Raw genomic sequence first — 22,132 nt, forward strand, 5'->3', positions numbered from 1 at the left:
TTTAATGACTTTTATGGAATAGAGACTCTATTTTAATTAATTTTCCTTCTTTTGTGTGTAAATCTATGCAGAGGTAAATTTCTATACTACTTCTTAAAAACAGCAACATCCTTGTTTTAAAGATCATTGTGAGACAGTTCATTCAGGTCTTGTTGCCCAGAGAATTAAAATCCTTTGCAGTCTTGTTTAGTTTTTTTTTTTTCAGCTGCTCCTTCTTCACATTATACATAATCGCAAAACACCTCATAGATTTTTCATTTAAATTACATATCATTGTTTTTCTTCCCGGGAATGCAAAGTCAATCACTGTTCCTGGAATAATCTACAGTCACACTTTGTGTATTCTTTGTAACCTGATTATGCTTTTGAATTTATAACTCTTCCTCTGTCCCTAATTTCCAGTGTAGGGCAAACAGAGCATACATGATGTACAAGTAATAATGAGAAACATAGTTTTTCATATAAAACTGAGATACTGGATTGTTTGATATATGCCTTCTCTACAAAAAATCAATCTTTTTTTTATTTTTGTTCTAATTTCATGACAGTTACTGCTCTCGTTTGTTGACGTGGCTGACACCCTGAGGAGAAGATGATCTATCAAAGCATTATTACTTATTATCTGGACACTAAAAGTCCAAGAGAAGTATTATTGCTCTTACTATTTTGATGAAATAGTTTTATTTTTTCCATTTGAATTTCTCAAATCATTATAAAGTAATAAAATAGAGAAACAAATTGTCAATAATAAGCTATCAACTGTGCAACTTTCACATAAAGTGAATAATCAAGAAAGGAAGTGGGGGTGGCTGCTTCCGAAACAGATTCTTGAGGATGATGTAGTTCAGAATGGAAGTTTCCAACCATTTGCTTGAAACTAAACTTTGAAGGCATTAAAATGGAAATCTACTGACCCTCAAAATTTCTTCCAGATTTGTATTTTAGGTCGTGGTCTGGACCTCATATTTACCTCTTAACATTTTTTCCTGTGGGAGAAATGATCACCACAGCTTCCTGCACAAAGTAGTTGTTTGCAAAAACCCCTTAGACCTCTTCCTGCTGTCTGAAATTTGTCATTCACCATCTCATCAAAAAGTAAGTACACCTAGTCTATTCTGTATGCTTGCTAGAAGTATCAATATTTCTGAGGCTCAAAAAATGTAGAGCCTAGCAAATTGCAGGAGATGTGTGACATGGCTTTCACAGGGCCTAAGAGCTACACACACAAAAGATGGCCTTTAAATTAGCCGGATGTGGTGATGTGCGCCTGTAGTCCCCAGCTACTTGGGAGGCTGAGGCAGGAGAATGGTGTGAACCCAGGAGGCGGAGCTTGCAGTGAGCAGAGATTGCACCACTGCACTCCAGCCTGGGCGACAGAGCAAGACTCCGTCTCCAACAACAACAAAAAAAGATGGCCTTTTAGAATTGTGATGAGGCCTCACAGGGTCTTAGGAGAGAGTGGAAGTCATGTACTCTCCAGACTCTTATTTAGTAAACACACAATGTTTCCTCCAACAATAAAGGGCTTTAATGAATATGGCTTGTATTAATTGTGGTGTTCTGTTTAATATATTCTAAAACAGAGGGTCTTCAATTATAGGAAGTTTCAAACTCAGGCTGGGCAAAGAATTCTTTGGAGAGCTTTGAAACCTGCAGATGGCTGGGTTCCCCATGGATTCTGGATCAAAGGCCTGAGGTAGGACCCAGGAATCTATGTAACACCTCTGAGGATTCCCTACACAACACGAAGAAATACCCAACTCCAGAACCATGGCTCCCAATTATGAGTGGGGAAGTTTTTCAGACTACGGCAAATGCGAAAAAAACGTAATTGTGTTGTTCTTCTTAAAGCATCTCCTAATATAACACTATGTTACTTTCTCAGTGATCCAATTTCCATCATTGATTGCACGATTGAAAAGATCCTTTTATACAATGAAGGGGCAAACCTGGTGGAATCAAATCCTAATTCACGACTAGCCCCAATATGTACAGACTGGAAGACACTGAATTGTAAAGGAATTTAAAGTATATTGATCAACTGCCCGGGTGCTACTAAATAAGATAGGAAGGAAGAAAGTTAACCTTTTTGAAGACCTACTTTATATTCTGGGTACCTTATATAATTTTTATTTAATATTATACCATGCAGTATAATTAATATCATTTTACAAATGAGGAAACTGAAGAAACAGAAGCCATCAAGATAAACAGCTTGTCCTAAGTCAGTGAAAGACAAGGAATGGTGCTACACTCTGAACCCAGAGTGTCTGACTGTGAAGCCTACTCCTATTTCATTGCACAACAGCATCCCCCAATATAATTCAGAAAACTTGAGTGATTATTACTCATGCCATGGAATACAAGACTCAAGTTTAAAGTGATCTTGGTCAGTTGAAAAGAGGTGAGTATAACAAAAGAATGAAAAAGAAAAGTACAAAACAATGCAATCAGGAACTAATAATCCTGAAAGAAAAACAAGAGGACAAAGAACTTCCTGGCCAAAGCGCAGAAAAGAAAGATCTGGTAATATGATCAATACAATTCTGAAATGTACAAGAGCAATGGCACGCACATAATCCTGGAGCATGATATACTAGTCATTGTGTGGATGATGAGAAGGAATCAAAGAAAAGAAACACAAATGACTGACAAGGCAGAAAAGAAGGACCACAAAGAAGGAGAAAAGGAACTAGGGTCATTTATCTGCTGCAGGAGAAGGTGAGCAGGTGCCCTGCCACAGGAGCGTCCCAAGAGGAAAGATCATTTCTTACCACCTTTGCTGTGTAGTGATTAACAGTCTCTTGAACACGGTGGGCACCTGACAAATCTTTACTGAACAAATATTGTAAAAGACACAGGAAGCATTTGTAAAGAGAACAATAACCATGAGTGGTCTGTGTACAGATGGAGAAAAATATTTTTGAACATATAAACATAAAAGCAGGAGTTCAAGTTCCTACAGAGAAAGGCTGAGAGAGGTTTTCCCCTGTCTATGCACAATGTAGTCAGTATTCAGCAAAAGAGCAAGTAAATTAATTTTGGTTGTATTCAGTCCATAAAACTGGAATAAATTACAATGGAGGTTGATTCCGCCCTTGGGTTAAAGAATAGTCACCAGACACTAGAGAGATCAGTTATTATTGTCCTTCCCAATCTCTAACAAGCCTAAAACTGCTATACTTTTTTTCTTTATTCTCACTGACACCTATTTCTCTTCCAGATTTTTATACCTGACTCCCAAGCAGACACCTTAGCCAGTGTCTTTGACATAGTGCAGTCGTATGGATCTTCCTAAATAATAGCTCCAATCAAGTCACTCTTTCATTTAAAAAAACAAAATCAAATCCAAGAGCTTCTAAATGATTATTTCAAAAGGCCTTCCATGAGCTAACTCTAACCCCCTTTCCTAATATTATGCCACCCTCCTTTCTGAAATACACCAAATGGAAATGCCCACTTTCCCCATACCCTCAGTATTTCCCTTCCCAAGGCCTTTGCTCCTGCTGCATAGGAGCTTCCCCTACTCAATTTGTGTAGGTTCAAATCCTATCCATCTTCAAAGGCCACACATTCTAAATACTGCTCCTAACTGCTTTGCAGAAAAGTATTCTCTCCCTGCTGAACTCCTAGAGCACCTTGCTTCTCCCCTCTTGCACAGAACTTACTACTTTCAAACTTGAGTTCAGTTATTTTGGTAAATCTTTATGTCATACACTAAACATAAATTCCTCGAGACAAAATTAGTCTTACTCATCTTTGTGGCCCTCACATGACCTGGCTCATATCTTATCATGTATCCACGGTGCATGTGAGAACATGTTTGCTGAATCAAAGATCTCTCATGGTAAAGCTCACTTTAATTTTCTTGTCTTTCTCATTTGTACTCTTTTTTTTTTTTTCCTATTTAAAGTCCTCAGACATTGAGCAATGGGTATGATGGGGAACAAAAAGGAGGAAAAAGTAGAAGTGAAAAGTAAAGACAACAAGAAATCTTATTTCATGGTCTCTCCTCCACAGACTTCCAGTGTTTGCAGAGGGGTTTATTAAGAAGAGAGGCATCTTTGGCTGCTTTTGGATGATCCTACATGAGCAACAAGACAACATGCTAAGAAAGAAGGAAGATGTCTGAACATGAGCTCCACTGAGGATGCCAAGAGATGGTCAGAAGAAAAGAAGGGTTTTTCTTAGTATGGCAATAACAGATGCAAGTCTACTGTGGTTTGAATGTCCTCTCCAAAATTCATGTTGCAAATTTAGTTGCCATTGTAACAGTCAGTATTAAGAGGTGGAGCCCTTAAGAGGTGATTAAGTCATGAGGTCAGAGTTCTCATGAATGGATTAATGAAATTATTGTGGAGTGGGTTTCTGATAAAAGGATAAGTTTGGTCTGATTTCTCCTCTCTGTCTCTCTTACTTGCTTCTGCCTTCTGTCATGAGATGACCCTACCAGATACCAGCACAATGTTCTTGGACTTCCCAGCCTCTAGAACCACGAGTCAAATAAACTTTTATTGTTTATAAATGACCTGATTTGTGGTATTTTGTTATAGCCGCAGAAAACAGACTAAGACAAAATCCTTACCAGAAAATTTGTGGCCAGACTTTCATCAATGATAAAGAGAGACTAACAGAAAGTAAGAGCATGGAAATAAATACTAGTGGCAAAACATTATATCTTCAGCACTCAGTGCTGTGAAATATACATCCATCAATGACTAGAAAGTTAACTGGGTACATATCAGAGAGACAGGAAGTATCTGTCAAGAATAAAGTGTTATAAACTCGATACTTGTAATGATTAAATAGATATAGGTCATTTGTCATGACTGCATATGGAGTTTGTTTCAGAAGTCTTTAAGCTAGCCAAAATTTCTGCTATATATTAATTACAATGGTCTGGGGTTCTTCAGAAAGTAAAAAACAGAGAAATGTCTAATCAGATAATGCTAGTAGGATTCAAACTATTAAAAGTAATTTTATTTAATAAAATGGCTATCGTAGTCCCATGATCCTACCATGGGAGCATTTTCTGACTTCGTTACTCATAGAAGTAAGGCAGAAATATAAATAATTCCCTTTATTAAGTGCCTAAACTGGCTAAAAGACACATGTAACTCACTTTGATGTGGTCTTTACCTATGTGCACGTGTGTGCATTTGTACATAAACATATATCAATATCTAAAGAAATTATTCAAAGACATATAAAGAGAATCCACTGAATTGGTAGTACAATCACAAAGACTTTTGTTTATCATGTTTACTATGAAGACATATTTCATAAAATTCTGAGTAAAAAAGACCAAATTAAATCACTGTAAGGACACGTACACAAAATCTCAGACAAAAGTTGGTAGGCCAGTATGTGTTTTGACCAAGATCTCCAACTTGAATATACTATGTTAAAATTAATAATAAGCCATAATTAATTACTGCATCATTAGCAACACCAATAAGTAAATTATACATATTAAACTGAACATCAATTACACTGCTCAAGTGATGCATTGCTTGGATATTTACTGGAGTAAATGGAAAGCTCATCAGAGATACTGATCGATATGCTAAGCAGATGCCATTTATTAACTCCTAGGCAGGTGCCAAGTTTATTTTCAAACATTGTTTCTCAGAGATAGTTACTTATTCCTCTAAACAGGAAAACAGCATGTTGAAGAAAATTCGTGGCTAAGACCTACTTCTAAGTAAAACTTCTCATTCCCTTACAAATAGCTTTATATTTGTCTACTTTCATACCTACTGTCTGAAAAGGTTATTATATGAGATAATCTATAATCCATATAATAGAGTTCTATTAAAGTGCATCCCCTCATGCTCTCTTGAGAACTGATGTTGTTGAAGGATAAACACAAAGAAAGGTATCCTTATTTAAACTAAGGACACTGAGGGACAAAGGAACCTCAAATGGCTAAGAAAGGGAGCCTGGTGTTCTATACAGTGTGCTGGGTGACAGGGAAGTACAAAACAGGTTATGCTCTGCTTTGGGCTATTACTGCTTGAAATAAAATAGCTGTATTTGAAACTGCAGTAACTTTTTTCATCAGTATCATCAACACCAGCATTTTTATCATTGCCAGCAGCAAGATAACAGCATCGTCATGCTGATGCTGCTTATATCCCAAAGATAGGTAAATTGAAAATATCATCAGTGGGAGACTCATTACAGGTCTTCACATGTGATAGAATAATAATGTCCCTCTCTTGCTTTGGTGCTCCTGGAGACCACAGCATCCACATGGTGTTCATGTAAATAAAACCCCACATACCATCAAGAAATCCATTCATTTTCCCAGAAGTTCAATTTTGAATGTCTCTAAAGAGCTGCAGTGTCAACTTGGGACTGGCAGTGGCCTGGATTAATTACCAAGTCATCTTGAAAGCCTCATGGGCCATAAAACAATCCTATATTAGAGTAACAACAACAAAGTCACACGAGAAGCACCAGCAATTGCTATTTCCACTGACTTCCCTTGGAGCCAGCTTTGTGCTCTACTCTACGTACGTTTTTGCACTTGATGTCTCACCGCTAACTCTGAAGTAAAAAAAATAGTATTCTCCCTCTTTTACAGATATGGAAGCTGAGATGTTGAGAGATCAAGAGATTTCCCCAAGAAGCCTGGACTTGAACCCACTACTTGCGGTGTAATGCTTTCTAAACTGTGTGCACTGGGTTCCAGAGTTCCTGTGTGAACCTCCCTTTTAAAATCACAGTTAGGGAACTGTGGAGTCCAGATTCCTATCTAACATATTAGAAAACTGCCCAAGGAAGTGGGCCATGTGGGTTTGAAAATGATCTGGAGTCTACCCCTAAGGTAGACTTTCCAATCATCTGTACCATTAGGGGAAGGAGAGAACAAATTCCAGCAGGAAGTTCAGCTTTATCCTAAGTGGCCCACTGCAAGCTTGACATTTTTATTAAGACTTTTGATCTTTTTTAAAAGACTTTTGATCTTTCTAATAAAGCATGCAAATATTGCATTTCATTCCACAATACATCAATTTTTGACAAAAAATGTTTTTGCATTATGTATCATCAAGGAAAGTGACGCTCCCAGAAGATGCACCATGCTTGGCCTTGCGGTTTCATGGAGCCCAGGCTTTCTAGGCAACAAGCATTTGAGATGGGACAGCAACTGCACAAGGGCTGTCACTCAACGGTTCCACCATGGAGAGTGACCTCTCCTCCCCTTTTCCTAAGGACAACCTCCCCAGACAGAAAGAGGTTATTTCAAAAATATAGGGTAGCTAAGCTGGAAAAGCCAAGACTTGAGAAAGAATCACAAAGGAAAGCCAAATCCAAGATCCTTTCACATTAAAAACAACAACGGCAATTCTAAAAGTAGAAAAGTAGTACGTGCATGTTGCAGACTGGGGAGGCAGATGATATTTTCAATGTGACAGAATCTTAGAAGTCAATTTTTAAAAGGCTTTGGGCCTCATTCTCAGCCCACTGGAGACATGGAAGATGTTTCAACACTAATACTGCTGAAAGGGCAAATGAGGCGCATCTGCTCTAAGGACTTTGCTTTTTTTCTCTTTTCATTTGCCAGCCTGACTTTTTCCCCTGATTCTTTGACAAGGTTGGTGAAAATATTTAAAACAAGAATACTTTCTTCAAAAAGGGGCATCATTTATTCTAAATCAATTCTTGATACTTTCTTGATCTGTTGCCTCCTCTACGTCCTGCCGTCTTATTATGATGAAGGAAATTCTGACTTCCTTTCCATTCTGAATGGATCTAATATATTGGACAACAACCATAAATATTTTCAAAGAACTCTAACAAATACTAGGTATTTTATAATAATAGTAATCTAATTCATGTACAAGAGAGTCTAAATCCAAAGTCAACCACAACGTTAATCACATAGCAGTACAACACAGTTGTTTGCCTACGGATGTCACTGGGATCTTTAGACTTAAAACTGTCAGACTGAATTTTGATTCCTTATATTTTAAATTGTAGTAATAATTTCTTAAAATAAATAAGAGGATGAAAATAAAAATATTACAATTGGTATCAACTGACAGTACAGCCAGAGAACAGCAACTATGTGTCTAGTTCCATGCTAGTCACCAGAGTAAAGAGAAAGAACTAGTGACACAGATATTGTCATTCAGCTTTGATAAATACTTAAAAAACATCCAGGCCTTTCTCATTTTTATTAATATCAAGAAGGAACTGGTTTTACTTAAAAACTGAAATAATATATTTCCTTATCAAAAAGGCAAGAACAATTTAACTATCAATATAAAATCTTTCATGCAAAAATCTTCAAGTGTCTTTTAAACTGAAAGTATTTTCTTTTTTACAGAATTTTGTATCTTTTACCGAACACTTGGCTAATTTTGAGCTCAAAACTTTCAGTATTCTTTCTGAATATGCATAATACACCAAATTAACGTCAAAATTAAAAGGTAGGTTTCCTAAAATACAAAATTTCAATACATGCTGTGCAAGCCAGAAAGCTCTATGCCTTAAGCAAACAAAGACAGTATAAAATATTGCTTTGGTTTCCTTTATCACACGCTGATAGGAAAACCACAAAATGGTATCAAAAAATTAAATTGTTTTTATACATTGAAAATCTTTTACAGAGAAATTCTTGTTCACATAATAAAAATGGAAAATAATATGATTTCAGTGCAATATACAGATTTTAAAATATATTATTTCTGAAATCAAATACTTGACATTTGACTCAGTATTTCATTCCAAAAAATGACAAGAGAAAAGGAACAGCATCCCCCATGGTATGCCTGTACCCTCTCACCATTTTCTTGTAGCTCTACTGTTTTATAGATGAAACTGCCAAAGCAAAATGACCAATATAACACATAACAGAACAAAAAGGGCAATAAATCAACAGTGACACTGTCGCCCATTAAAATGCAGTCAGCTGGTATTGCAGAAAGAATAAAATTTTACCCTCATTTTGTATTCTTTGTAGCTGGAAAGGAAATTTCAGAATCCTCAAGCAGCCCTTCAAAGAGACACTGAAAATCCAACCAAATTCCCCTCACATCAACCCTCTGTATTAACTTCTGCAGCCAAAACACATAGCACTGATGTCCCCCCTGTCATTTAATATGAAATGCCCACAACAGTGCATGTGAATTGTTCATCATCTATATTTACAGAATACTGCATTTGACAAAAAGTAAGAGACCTAGTTAGCTGGAAAATGGTAGTATTAAGTTAGCCACTCCTTTCAATCAGTTGGTTATCTGCTTAAATGAATGTAGCCATTTTTTATTTATAAAGAAATCTAAAGGAGGCATTTTCTTCCCTTAATTTTTATCCAAAATTCTCTCAAAAGGTTAAATTGCAGCTTCTGACACTGAAAAGGACTCCAGTATCATATAGATAGTACGTTTTCAAGTGCAACTGAGTATATGTTAACTTAGTTTATTACCCACTCACCACTATTACAAATAGTTCAAGATGTTGGTAAGCTCACGCAAGTGGAGCATTTATTGAACTGTTTATGTTGGTCTTAACAAAGGCCCTAAATACGAGTTCCCGCAGAGTAAAGAATATACTCCTACACTTCCAGGAATGTTCCTCCTCTCTAATGTAGAGCTCATGGCCTGGCCAGCTCTCCGAGGGGTGAAAGCTCATCGATGGAAACAACGAATGAATGGATGAATGATTGCTTCTCTAGTATAGTAGAGGATAGTGCTCACAGGACAGCTCCATAAAGCTACATATTTCAGTGACAGAAAGTTGCAACTTTGGTTTCTGTCAGAGCTACACTGTATGCACTGTCTGAAGGGAGGCTAACTGGAGGGGGTCTGTGTAGCTCTTGGTCCAGCTGCCCCTCCTGAAACCGCATTCACCCTGACTGTAGTCACAGCTGGAAGTGCCACTGTGGCAGGGATGTCATTTATTTATTTATTTTTAAAGCAGTGTGAAAATTAGTTCACCCTTCAAGGGAATTTTATCTTTTACAAATAACTTCATCCCATCAAAGAAAATACAGCTGGACTCTGAGTGCCGTTCATGTGCCAGGTACTGAGTGGCAGGCTGAGAAAAGCTTAAAGATATATAAAATATGGCCCCTGGCAGGGATTCTAAGCATTCCTTTGATATGGCCGACCCTGTCCCTAAGTTCCCTAGCATGTGCTCCTCCACGCTGGCTGCAGCTGATCCATTCCCCATGACCAGTACTTACTGTATTAATTTCCTGGCTTTTACCTCTTCTATTCACATCTACTTACTCTGTTCTTTTTTTTCCCAGTGTGTTGGATAGTTTTCCATTTCTTACAGTTTTACTTTTGGTCTTTTGGCCTTTTGCATCTCTTCTCCAATGTTTCTAGTGTGGCTGGAGTACACAGTGCAAACCTGATCCTTTCTGCCCCTCCTAAAACACTTCAATTGCTTCCCACTGCTCCTGGGATCAAGACCGAAGTCCTTAATGTAAGGTACGTGGTCACAGTTGGCCTTGTTCTGCCTATACAATCTTACTGCTCACCCCACACATCCTTTTGGCTCTCTGCTCTCCAGCCATGATGACCTTTCTGCAAATCTTCATATCTGCCCATGCTTCATCACACCACAGGACCTTTGTATGTGCTGTTACTGCTACCGACTAAGCTAATGTTCAGAAATAATCCCACCATCTTCAAGCCATACGTTGTCCTCCTTGCTACTCAGTGTGGCTAAGATCTGATCAGTTATATCTTCATCTTACAAATAGAGAACCTTGGGTCCACAGAAGGACAGACATTTAGCTCTGCCATGGTTTACTGCAGATAAAGAGGACTTAGAATGTGAGGTGGGGTCTCATGGGTGGGAAGTAGAGACGTGGACAGACACAGTCAGCGGAGTAGGAGGAAAACAGATAATGTTGGTAGGAGTGGCTGGGCCATTCTCTTAGAAAATCAATTAACATTCAACCTTTTTAATGGCTCTTGCCAAAAGCAATGGCTGATTGAAATTATGCTTTTGCAAGTGGGTTGAAAAACCATTGGTTTGTTTTATTTGCAATGGAAAAGCTTATTAAATTTATATATATATTAAAAAGAGACATATTTTGCAATCTTGCATAAAGTAACAAAATCAGTCAAAAGAAGACAAAATAAACCAGTTTCAAAATATTCCTTCCCTCAATCAAAATTTGTTCAAAATTTACTCACAATAATAAATGAAAGCTATAAAATACCTAGGAATAAATTTAGTAAGACAGGTCATCAACTGTTATTCATTCAGTCATTCAGCAAACAATTCGAAATACTTCCTGGATGCCTGCGGGCTACATTGGGAACAGGACAAAGCTGTTTCATGCTTTTGTGAGTTGAAACACTTAGGGTTTGTTTTATTTGCAATGGAAAGGTCTAACTGACTTAAAATAAACATATATATAGCATTCTCCACAGCATGTCAGGGTTGGCTGGGTTATTAAATCATAAAGATATCTTAATTTAAAATAAATAGCCTAGATACATGTGTAAAATAAAAAGCTTTTAAAGAGATATTCCTAGCATGTACAACTTTCTATTTTCTTCCCAAATCACTTCCGTATTATGAAGAGTGAATCACAAGATAAAAGGAAGAAAGAGACTAGGGGCATTTCCAATTTCTAGAACTTTCTCTGTGTGTACTCTTTAGAGCAGGATTTCTGAGGTAGACAGAACCTTCATTCCAGTCAGACATTCCACTCCTCTTTACTATCTCCTAAATCTAGTTAGTAACTTAGCAAAGCATTTTTTGAAAACTGTGGATGACAACTCATTAATGGGAAATGAAATCAATTTAGAAGGTAGCAACCAGATTTTTTTTTTTTCTAAAATGAAAAAGAATAATGTAGAACAGAATACAAAAATCAGGGTATATCTTATGTATGCAGTGAGCAGTGTTGGAAGTATGGTTCTAAAAGTTTTCGTTGCAGTTAAACTTACATGAATGTACATGTGTGTATACAGTACTGGGTGATGATGTATTTCTTATCATTGATTGGGGTCAAGAAGTTTAAGCAACACTCCCCAGGGCAATGACAGGAACGCTCATGAAATGTCCTCGCATTCCACAAACTCCTTCTTTGGAACCCTCCCGACACCTGGGCCACTCAAAGATCTGAGTCAAGAAATATTTATGAGCATTTTTTTTTCTTTTTTTGAGACACAGTCTTACTCTGTCACCCAGGCTGGAGTGCAGTAGCTTGATCTCAGCTCACTGTAACCTCTGCCTCCCGGGTTCAAGCAATTCTCCTGCCTCAGCCTCCTGAGTAGCTACCATGCCTGGCACAGTCCTAGGTGCTGGGGTCAGATCACCAAGGTTCTTGTTTTCGTCGGTGGTAGACAAGTGGGGGAGGGCACAGCTACACCAAGGGAAACCTAACCAGTAAGCACCACATACCAGTACCACAGGGACAACAAGGCGAAGGACTCATGATCTCACAAAAGCTTCCCAGTGCAAGTACAGCATCAAATAGGATTTTTAGGGGCAAGATGTCAGCACAGTTAGAATAAAATGAACAAAAAAGAGCTGAAGGCACTTCAGAATGTATACCTCCTGTATCTTCTATTGGCTTCTGGAAGGGCCAGGATTGATCTATTAAACACAACGGTTGAATGGGTCAGAGATGGAAAACGTTCAGAGCTGTCCCACTGACCATTTCCTAGGCTGTTTGCCACAGTGAGAAATGGTTTGAAATACAGGTCCTTTGGTTCCCATCAGTTATAAAACTGCTGTCTTTTCTTAGGTTTGCTGAATGACAAGTATGATACTAATTTTTCACTCATTTGAGTATGCACTTATGTAGGTTTTGGGGTTACTAATGCAAATGTACTTGATGCCAAGGTGTCTAGGCAACCATACAAAGTAAAACTCCTGAAAAGAGTGAGTTGGTTCATACCTGGCACAGATAAGTTGCTCAATAAATGTCAAATAAATGATCGAATGAATTAAGTCTCAGGCTTGCGGTATGACTCCTGAATAAATCTCTTAAAAAAGACAGTGTTACTTCTATTGAAGTTGATGGGTGATGCAAATGCAAAATGCAAAAGAAATATCATTTGAGTGTGCATTTATCTGGGTAAGATTAACCATCATTAAAACCAGCAGTAAATACTGAAGAAAGAACAAGAATAGTTTTTTACTGGTTTTTGAGGCTTATTCTGACACTCCATCATTTTAATCCCTGATACACCAAAGTAAATGAGGTAGATCACCTGTAGCCCTTAAGAGGAATAGCAGCCACACGCTGCAGTTGTGTGTCTGTCCTTCAGACTAGCTCCAAAATAATGACACTCACTGGGTCTGAATGCCTTACCACGGGGCTGCTTTATGAAGTATCTTCTCAATCAGGCAAGTTTTAGAGTGAAAGCTATATTCAGAAGTTTCGCTTACTTCATTCCTAGTAAACAGCATGCTTCATTTGAAGTTAGTGGATTATAGGTAAAGCTTGGGAAAAGGACTGTTGAATTGTATTTCATAAGTACTTGTTTTACGAAGGTGGGAACAACCCATTTTTAACAATGTACTGATGAGTCTGGTGCTGGCTCAGACAATGGGTTGCTGAAAGATCCCAATAACCTTCAAGATGGACTCCTAACCCTACACAGAGCGCCACAGGCCAGTCCTGAAAGGTGAAGGTTTTAGTGGGGAGGACTTAAGAAAGGCACTGTCCCTCAAATACTTTTACTTGTGGGAAGAACACTTCAGAAATTCGGGAGAAGAAAGAGTCTGTAACAAGTAGAACTTCAATTAGGAAAAGAAATACTCCTAAAAGAAACTTGAAGGCAAGGGAAACAGAACTGTCAATAAATTGATAGCTTTTCGGCCCTGAAATAGAGAACTGAAAATATGTACAGAATTCCAGTGGAGACAGAAATAGAATTATTTTACATTTCTTTACCTTATAACATCAGTCTATAATTTTCCTGAGGCTTAGCTTTCTTTATTGTCCAAAATAGTAAGTTCACAGAACAACTTAAACATTTGTAATTTATTACCATGAGTTAAGCTTTACCATTTTCTTAAATGTTAGGGGACATTGCCTAGTTTCACACACAAAAAACAATTGCTGGAGTGAAAATCATATAGAAAGTAGTTTCTGCTTCTTACTTGGCTTTCATCAGGCCTAGACTATAAGCAGGTGCTTCTGAAACCAGAATTTTGAGTCCTGCCCCTGTAATTATGTTAGAAATCTTGACAATGACTTCCTTTTGTTGAAGCAAAAAAGTTTGTCTTCTGGAGTTCACTAGAAGTAATTTACTGGTCTCTTTTCCTATATGAATGTATAGAGACGTCCATAAGGCTTTAGAGGGAAGAGTGAACAAGCTCACTTCTCTTGGTATAAGGAAGCACAGTTCAACTCCATGACTCTAAGCCACTCAATTTTTCTAAACTTTCCTAAATTATTCAAAGCATCTGACTTGCAGATATACCTCTGCATGATTTATATAAACACTGTGCTTTGCAACAGGGATCTATAAGGAATGCAATCAGCTCTGCAACTACTGTATGTATACACAAAGCTGTTAGAACACTGTCACCCTCAACACCTTTGGGGGGCTTCATTTAATAATACTGGCAGCCAAGATTGTGTACAGCTAAATGTATGTGCAAACTAGACCAGGCAAGGTAAAAAAATTAACCTGTTGCACCCTTAAATCTCAATACCATTTTAGACTAATTTGGAAAACTAGGAACATATCTTTATGTATTTTGTTGGAAACCCTGTTTGATGTTATCGCTATTTCAAGTCCAGCAAATTTCATTTCTATATAACATTAGGCTAGAAAGAAACATACCAACAAGACCAAACACACAATGAAAACATGCAGAGGAGTTGTACTTGATGCATGGGTATAAATGTGCACACAGAAGAGGCCAAGCATGTCACTTAATTTAATACGAGCAAAGGTCTGTACCAAGGGTCTGAAACATTGTAAACAGGCCTTAAGCAAAGGAGGAAATGTAGAGGGGAAACAAAGCTGAGAAAAATGAGTGGGAAATGGGCAAGATGACTCGTCTGTACTTGAACATCTGACCTGTTAGTTGGCCGTCGCCTGCAGCGGGGGCGATGCGAATGTAAGGTGTTGTAAGCTGAGTCACGATTATCGCAGCTAAGGCAAAGGAAGATTTCCAGGTCAGCATGCATGAGGGAAAAAAAAGCCAGACTGAAGCTAGGCTAGCAAGAAGAATCCCCATCAGTATATCAAATTGTCTCAACTTTGTTCTACCAACAACAAAAAGAAAAAAAAAGAAAAAAAAAAAAAAACATAGCAAGGTGCTGAATATTCTGAATTCGTTTCCCTTAAACAAGCTGTAGTCAGGCAGTTGGATTTCTAACTATGACACAGTTGCAAGCTTTGGCTGAGATCTTGGATAGATCAACTGAAGAAGAAAAAAAGGAAAACAAAACTAACAAACATTCGTCCTAAATAAACCTGAAGACTTAGTGTTTCCAATTGAAATTGAGTGTGGTGCTTAAACATTCATTGTTAATTCTGGTGATCCAAACTTTAGGCTTTTAGAATGTATTAGGTTGTTGTAACATTCTATTGTTGAACTCACGATATTTTCTCTTCTTGCTAAATCACCTTTGTAAAGAAGAATATTATACTCTTTCACTAAAAACGTTTTTAGGTAAAAAAATTTCTCTGATATCTAAATTTAATGCAGATTTCCATTTAGGAACTTTATTTTTTTCACTTTAAGAGAAAAAAATGCATCTCGAAGTATTGGTTGGAAAAGAATAGAAACTACAAATTGCTTTTGCTATAGTTATCATGGTTAATATGTGAACAAAGAAATGACTAAGAGTCTTGAAGCGGACCAGGCTGCCTTCTTAGTTTCCTTGCACAGCTCAGCAGTTGTGTCTAAGTGGTTAACATTAATGACACACAGATATTTAAAAAAAAAAAATAGAAAATTAAAACATCAATTCTAACATGATACAGCTGGAAAATGATGCAAAGAAAAAATATTGGAAAATTAAGGACAGGCTTACATGAAAGATTACTAATTTACATGGAACAGCCTGGGTACTATTAGAAATGTGGCAGCGAGTAAGGAAAATAGATCATCTACCATCTGCAGACAATTAAATCCAAAACTGCTGCTGCATAATATTTTGAAATATCCCTCTGCACCATGCAAGCAGTGCTGCTTACAACTAGACAACTGCAGCAACTGAGTTAAAAATGGTGTAACAGTCTTTCACACATTATTAATGAAAATATTCTAGTTTTGTCAAGTGAGATTAACAAACTAACCGTTTGGTCAGAGAATAGGCAGCTCCCAGTACATTAATGCATTACAGAGATAATTTTCTTAATATGGCATATTATGCAGCTTTGAATACTGTTATAATAAGCTGTACACAGTAAAATGTTATTTCTAAGATTGTTACAAAGTTGGTACCAATTCCAAGTTTCATACACATAACATTTTTGTTTGGTCATAGACTAATGTTGCTCCAACCAATACTCCTATGCGGTTCTGCATTATCTGTAGGAGAGTCTGACCTGTTCTCCTTTTGAGAAAAATGAAATTGTTTTATAGAAAAACAGAGCAGGCCAGGTGCCGTGGTTCACACCAGTAATCCCAGCACTTTGGGAGGCTGAGGTGGGTGGATCGCTTGAGCTCAGGAGTTCGAGATCAAATGAATAACATGGTGAAACCCCATCTCTAAAAAAAATACAAAATTAGTCTGGTGTGGTGGCTTGCACCTGTAGTCCCCGCTACTTGGGAGGCTGAGGCAGGAGGATTGCTTGAACACAGGAGGCAGAGGTTGCAGTAGTGAGCCGAGATCGTGCCACTGCACTCCAGCCTCAGCAACAGAGGAAGACACTGTCTCAAGAAAAAAAAAAGAAAGAAAGGAAAAAAAAGAAAAAGAGAAACAGAGCACCTAATATCCAAAAAGGTAAACAATATGAACAAAAAGTTACTTGAAAAGAGCTGTGTCAGTCAGCCAGGTATTCACAAATAAAAAGGAACTCAAACTATAATCAGAAGCTAAGTCTACCATGTAAAAAGTATATTATAAATATCAGGAAGGATTTTTATATGATCTCTATGTTCTGCTTTGTAAAGTGTTTATTTGCAACTATTATTTTTAGTTATGAGGAAAAAATTTGATTATGTTATACATTATCTTCTAATGGGTGAGCAGGCCCACCACCTGCTTTTGCAAATAAAGTTTTATTGGAACACATGCTTAATTGTTTATGTATCGCCTATGGCTGCTCTTGCCCAGCAAGAGCAGAGCTGAGTAGTTGTGACAGAGACCATATGGCCCACAAGGCCTCAAATATTTATTATCTGGCCCTTAACATAAAAAGTTTGCTGACCTCTAACTTAAAATATCAATAAAGATGCATTATAAAAGAGAATTATCACTAAGTTTGGTGATATTCTCTTTTATAATGAAAAAAGATACTGGATTTATCAGCTCCAGATACTGTCTTCAAAGTATAGAATTAGAATAAAGACAGAAATTCCAATCCTATACTTTGAAGACAATATCTGGTGCTGATAAACATAAGGTCCCTGTGGATCAGACTTCTAAATGGTCATTTCAGCTATGTGCAGTGGGATATTCTGGAACTTGCTGAGCCAGCATTTACCTAATTGCATTTTGCATGACTCGGGTGTTCCTTAAAAAATGAATTTGGATCAAATACATTTGGAAAGCATAGGGTTTTTCAGGTTTCTTCTCTTTAGGAACTTCTCAGGGGGCCTTAATATACTCATGATGTACATTATCAAGACTATTTCAGATCATGAAAAAAGTACATTTTCTCTATAAAATGCTGAATGATGAATGTTACTGTTCCTATTTCTAAATCCAAAGCCTAAATAATACCAGATTAGCATATATGAGTGGTCTTGCTATACAATTCATTTTCTCATGTAGAGAATATAAGAAATTAAAAGGAATCTTAATTAGCTTTACATCTCAACAGACAATCTTTTCAGTTCTTTTATCAGCGCCCTTTCATTCTGTACCATTATGGCCTACAAAGGATAGTACTTCATTGAACAAAACAGTGAACAGAAAAACAGTCTGTAGAAACTTCTCAAAAAGCTTAGTGATTAAAAAAAAAATTCAAATTTCTGAATATAGAAATTATATCAGGATAATAGAAATCCTTCAAAGTTTCCTCAAGGTCTTCCAATAAGCCATATTTACGTTCCATTACAATTTTAAGTTAAATAAAATACTAAACTTACAAAAACAGTGAAATGCATAATCTTTTCATGAAAAATTCCCTTAAAATATAAGGGGCTTTGTTTTCTTTTTGTTTAAGGCTTACAGTCTGATTTCTCTAATACTTTTGGAAAATAATTTAGCATGTGTTTATATGAAGCCTTTGTTTTGATTTCTGGCTAGACCAAGGGTGTCCAATCTTTTGACTTCCCTGGGCCACACTGGAAGAAGTTTCTTGAGCCACATGTAAAATACACTAACAACAGTCGATGAGCTTAAAAAAAAAAAAAAGCCCATACATAAATCATATCTATATCTATATCTATATCTATATATTTTTTGAGATGGAATGTCACTCTGTCATCCAGTTTGGAATGCAATGGTGCAATCTCAGCTCACTGCAACCTCTGCCCTCCGGGTTCAAGTGATTCTCCTGCCTCAGCCTCCCAAGTAGCTGGGATTAAAGGCACCTGCCACTGTGCCCAGCTAATTTTTGTATTTTTAGTAAAGACGAGGTTTCACCATGTTGGCCAGGCTGGTCTCGAACTCCTGACCTCAGGTGATCCTCCTCCTTCAGTCTCCCAAAGTGCTGGGATTATAGGCGTGAGCCACCATGCCCAGCCAAATCTCATAATGATTTAAGAAAGCTTAAAAATTTGTGCTGGGAAGCATTCAAAGCCATCCTGGGCTGCATGTGGTCCACAGGCCCTGGGTTACACAAGCTTCAGCTAGACAATAGTCAAATAACAGCAAGGAGAGGATCAAATTAACATATATGACTGCTCTCCATATATCAAAACCCAAAAAATCCCCAAAGTACTTTGTTTGTTTTTTTGTTTTTCGAGACTGAGTCTCGCTCTGTCACCCAGGCTGGAGTGCAGTGGCGCGATCTTGGCTTGCTGCAAGCTCCGCCTCCCGGGTTCACACCATTCTCCTGCCTCAGCCTCCCAAGCAGCTGGGACTACAGATGCCTGCTATCACGCCCGGCCAATTTTTTTTTTTTTTTGTATTTTTAGTAGAGACGGGGTTTCACTGTGTTAGCCAGGATGGTCTCGATCTCCTGATATTGTGATCTGCCCACCTCAGCCTCCCAAAGTGCTGGGATTACGTTCCCGGCCAGCACTTTTATAAATCAAGGAGGCACTCAAATAATTTTTAAATGGACAACAGGAAAGCTCCCAAATGGGTATACTGCCAAGGACAAACATGTGGTGCCATAATATTATGAAAAAATCTTATTTTATGGAATATTAATATAATGTACATGGATTAAACTAATTGTTACATCAATTGGAATGAATAGACCTCATTAGATATAAGAAATCTAACTTACAAATAAGACATTTGGAGTTTTAGTGTACCCTATCAGTTTAGAATTGATCATCAGTGAAGCCTTCTAAAACTAGCTGCAAAGAGTTTCCACCCTACTAGTTGCCATGAGACCACTATGGTGAATATAAAAGCTAAAGAAAACACATACACTAATCACTAAAACACAGCTGGACAAGTGGTCATTAAAAATCCAACTATAAAAATGTGAATGTTAATGAAAACTACAATTTCACAGATTTTAATAAATATTTAAAAGCTACTCTATTCACTCCACTATACAATTAAAAACAATCCCTTGAATTGGGCAGGTAACACATAAACATCACGTATACCCTGGTGTATGGTGTCTTTTTATCGTTTAACTCAAGAGAGAATATTCTGTGATGAGTTTGCCTATAGTTAACATGTACCTATAGGAAATTTATCTAGGTGCATAAATGAAGAGGATGCATAAAAATATAGGCAATCCCCCACACATAGGGAGATATATAATAATACAGCTTAGGTTTCTTCCTGTCTAACTTTTATGAAGTTAATATTTAAGATGATGAGTGTCAAAATATATCTGTGGAATATGATTAAAATAATCACTACATTAAATTTATAAATAGTATGAAATATATTTTTAAGAGACATACCCTTACTTTAAATTATAAGCTAGCTCTTAGTGAAAACAAATCCACCTCCATACTTTCTCTATAAAGATACTTGTCAACAGTTGTTTCGGGAGAACACTGAAATCTTTGTACATTCAAAATGTTGCTTAAGAAAGCAATTCTGTATCTGAAAACTCAATTAAGCCCTCGCAGTGTGAGCAGTATGTGGCAACACACGCTCAGCATGTTTGAACTCTTTCACATTTTAAACATCTTTACTCTGTGGTACCAACAGTTATGAGATCTTCCTATTTCTCCGTTTTGACTATGTAGTCCAGATGGAATGGCTTCCCATGTTGCAAGAGAATTTCTAGTATCAATAAGGACAAATTTTCTGACTAAAAGGTGATGAAACATTACACTTTGCTGAAAGGAGGGTTGCTGAATCCGTCCATGGAGAACTCAATAAAATAGCGCAAAACAGTGTAGTTTTGCCTGGAGGGAGAATATCTTCCAAGATTTCCTCTTGTGCTATGATTTGATGAAACAGAAATGACAATGTTACGCAGTAAATATTAAAATTTGTTTCCCTCTTTTCCCAAAAGACGTTCTTTGGATAGAGTTTGTTGCTGTGTAAATGTTTGCAAATGACTCAGAAAATAGGAGTGGGGAATATTTAGTCAATCAGGTCATCTGATTGCTTAATCATCCTTTGGTCAATTGAAAAACAAATTACAATATTGATGAAATCTAGCTGATGGAAGAGAATGATCCAAATCACTATCTAATTCAATCTATTGTGAAAACAGCAAACTTGTCAGGTTTCCACATTTACTAGTGTGTTATTTATATAATTATTTAACTACATAAATGAGAATGATGACAGATATTTTGTTGTTTTCACAGTAAACTGGGCAGTGACTCAACCCTCACAGACAGGAGGTCTGATGTTTACACTACACAAAACTGTCACTGGCCAGAGGTGCTGCTGGGTGACGAGCCATGAGCAATGGTGAAAGAAACACTGGGGCTAGGAGTGCAGGCCTCGATCCCCAGATTATCAGCTGAGTCACCTTGGTGAGTCAATTCGTCTCCAAAGATACACCTTTTCCTCATCTTAAAAATAAGAAGAGCAGTACCTGTTTCCTTTTTCATAGTAATGAAGAAATAAATGAGAACACATGTATGAAAGAGGTTTCAAAACTCTCAGCTGTGACGTTAAACATTGAGCATTATAAACTAGGGGCCCTGGAACAGGATTTACTTGTTCAGGCCTTAAGTGTAAGTGAAATGTAATACAGCAGTATTTTGAAATTCCTGTTGCTGAGCATGGACCAAAACCTTGAGATCTAAGAGCGTCAATGGATACCTGGTTCAAGGGCTTCACCGTCCTATAATAATTAATAGCTGATAGCATATGGCAATTTATGAAACACATAAACAGCTCTAATTTCAGTAAATATCAATTTATTCCTGTACTAAAGTCACTTAGGTATAATATGATATAAAAATTGAGTGTTTTAAAATTAGTATAAATCGATGTTTAGATATAGAACTATAAGCTCATGAGGACAAACAAGATACAAACGAGGTGAGTACCTCACACAATACCTCGCACAAAACATGCAACCAAGAAATATTTGTTGAGCTAACACTGACTAAAAAAGTCATGTAGGTTCACAAAATAAGAATTCAATGAGAACTGTGAAAATGCACATGTACATCATGGTATATTCAAACTATGTTCACCTGAGAGTTAAACAACAACAGAAAGTTATTTTATCCAACACAACTCATTAAGTATGACCCAATTCAATCTTCTGTTACAGACGTAATGATGTGTTTTTACCATCGCCTCTAAATCAAATCATACAGAACTTCCCACTGTACTCATGGTCACTCCAATGGTCTGAATGAGTGTATTTAACTTTGAGTGTTAATTTATATTGCCTCATTTTAAGACATTTTAAATTTCTCAAATCATTTTCTTATACATTTCTGTATGTGATGGTTAAAACAACAC

The 22,132-nt window shown here is 37.1% G+C and overlaps 1 protein-coding gene across 3 annotated transcripts in view; it reads right to left on the bottom strand.

Moving 5' to 3' along the window:
• The window catches only part of PTPRM (protein tyrosine phosphatase receptor type M), an 848,823-nt gene that overhangs the window by 270,408 nt on the left and 556,283 nt on the right, over positions 1 to 22,132 (bottom strand). The gene's annotated exons all lie outside the window — the stretch shown is intronic.

This window comes from Rhinopithecus roxellana, chromosome 21 (assembly GCF_007565055.1).
Source record: "Rhinopithecus roxellana isolate Shanxi Qingling chromosome 21, ASM756505v1, whole genome shotgun sequence".
Lineage (NCBI taxonomy): Eukaryota > Metazoa > Chordata > Mammalia > Primates > Cercopithecidae > Rhinopithecus > Rhinopithecus roxellana.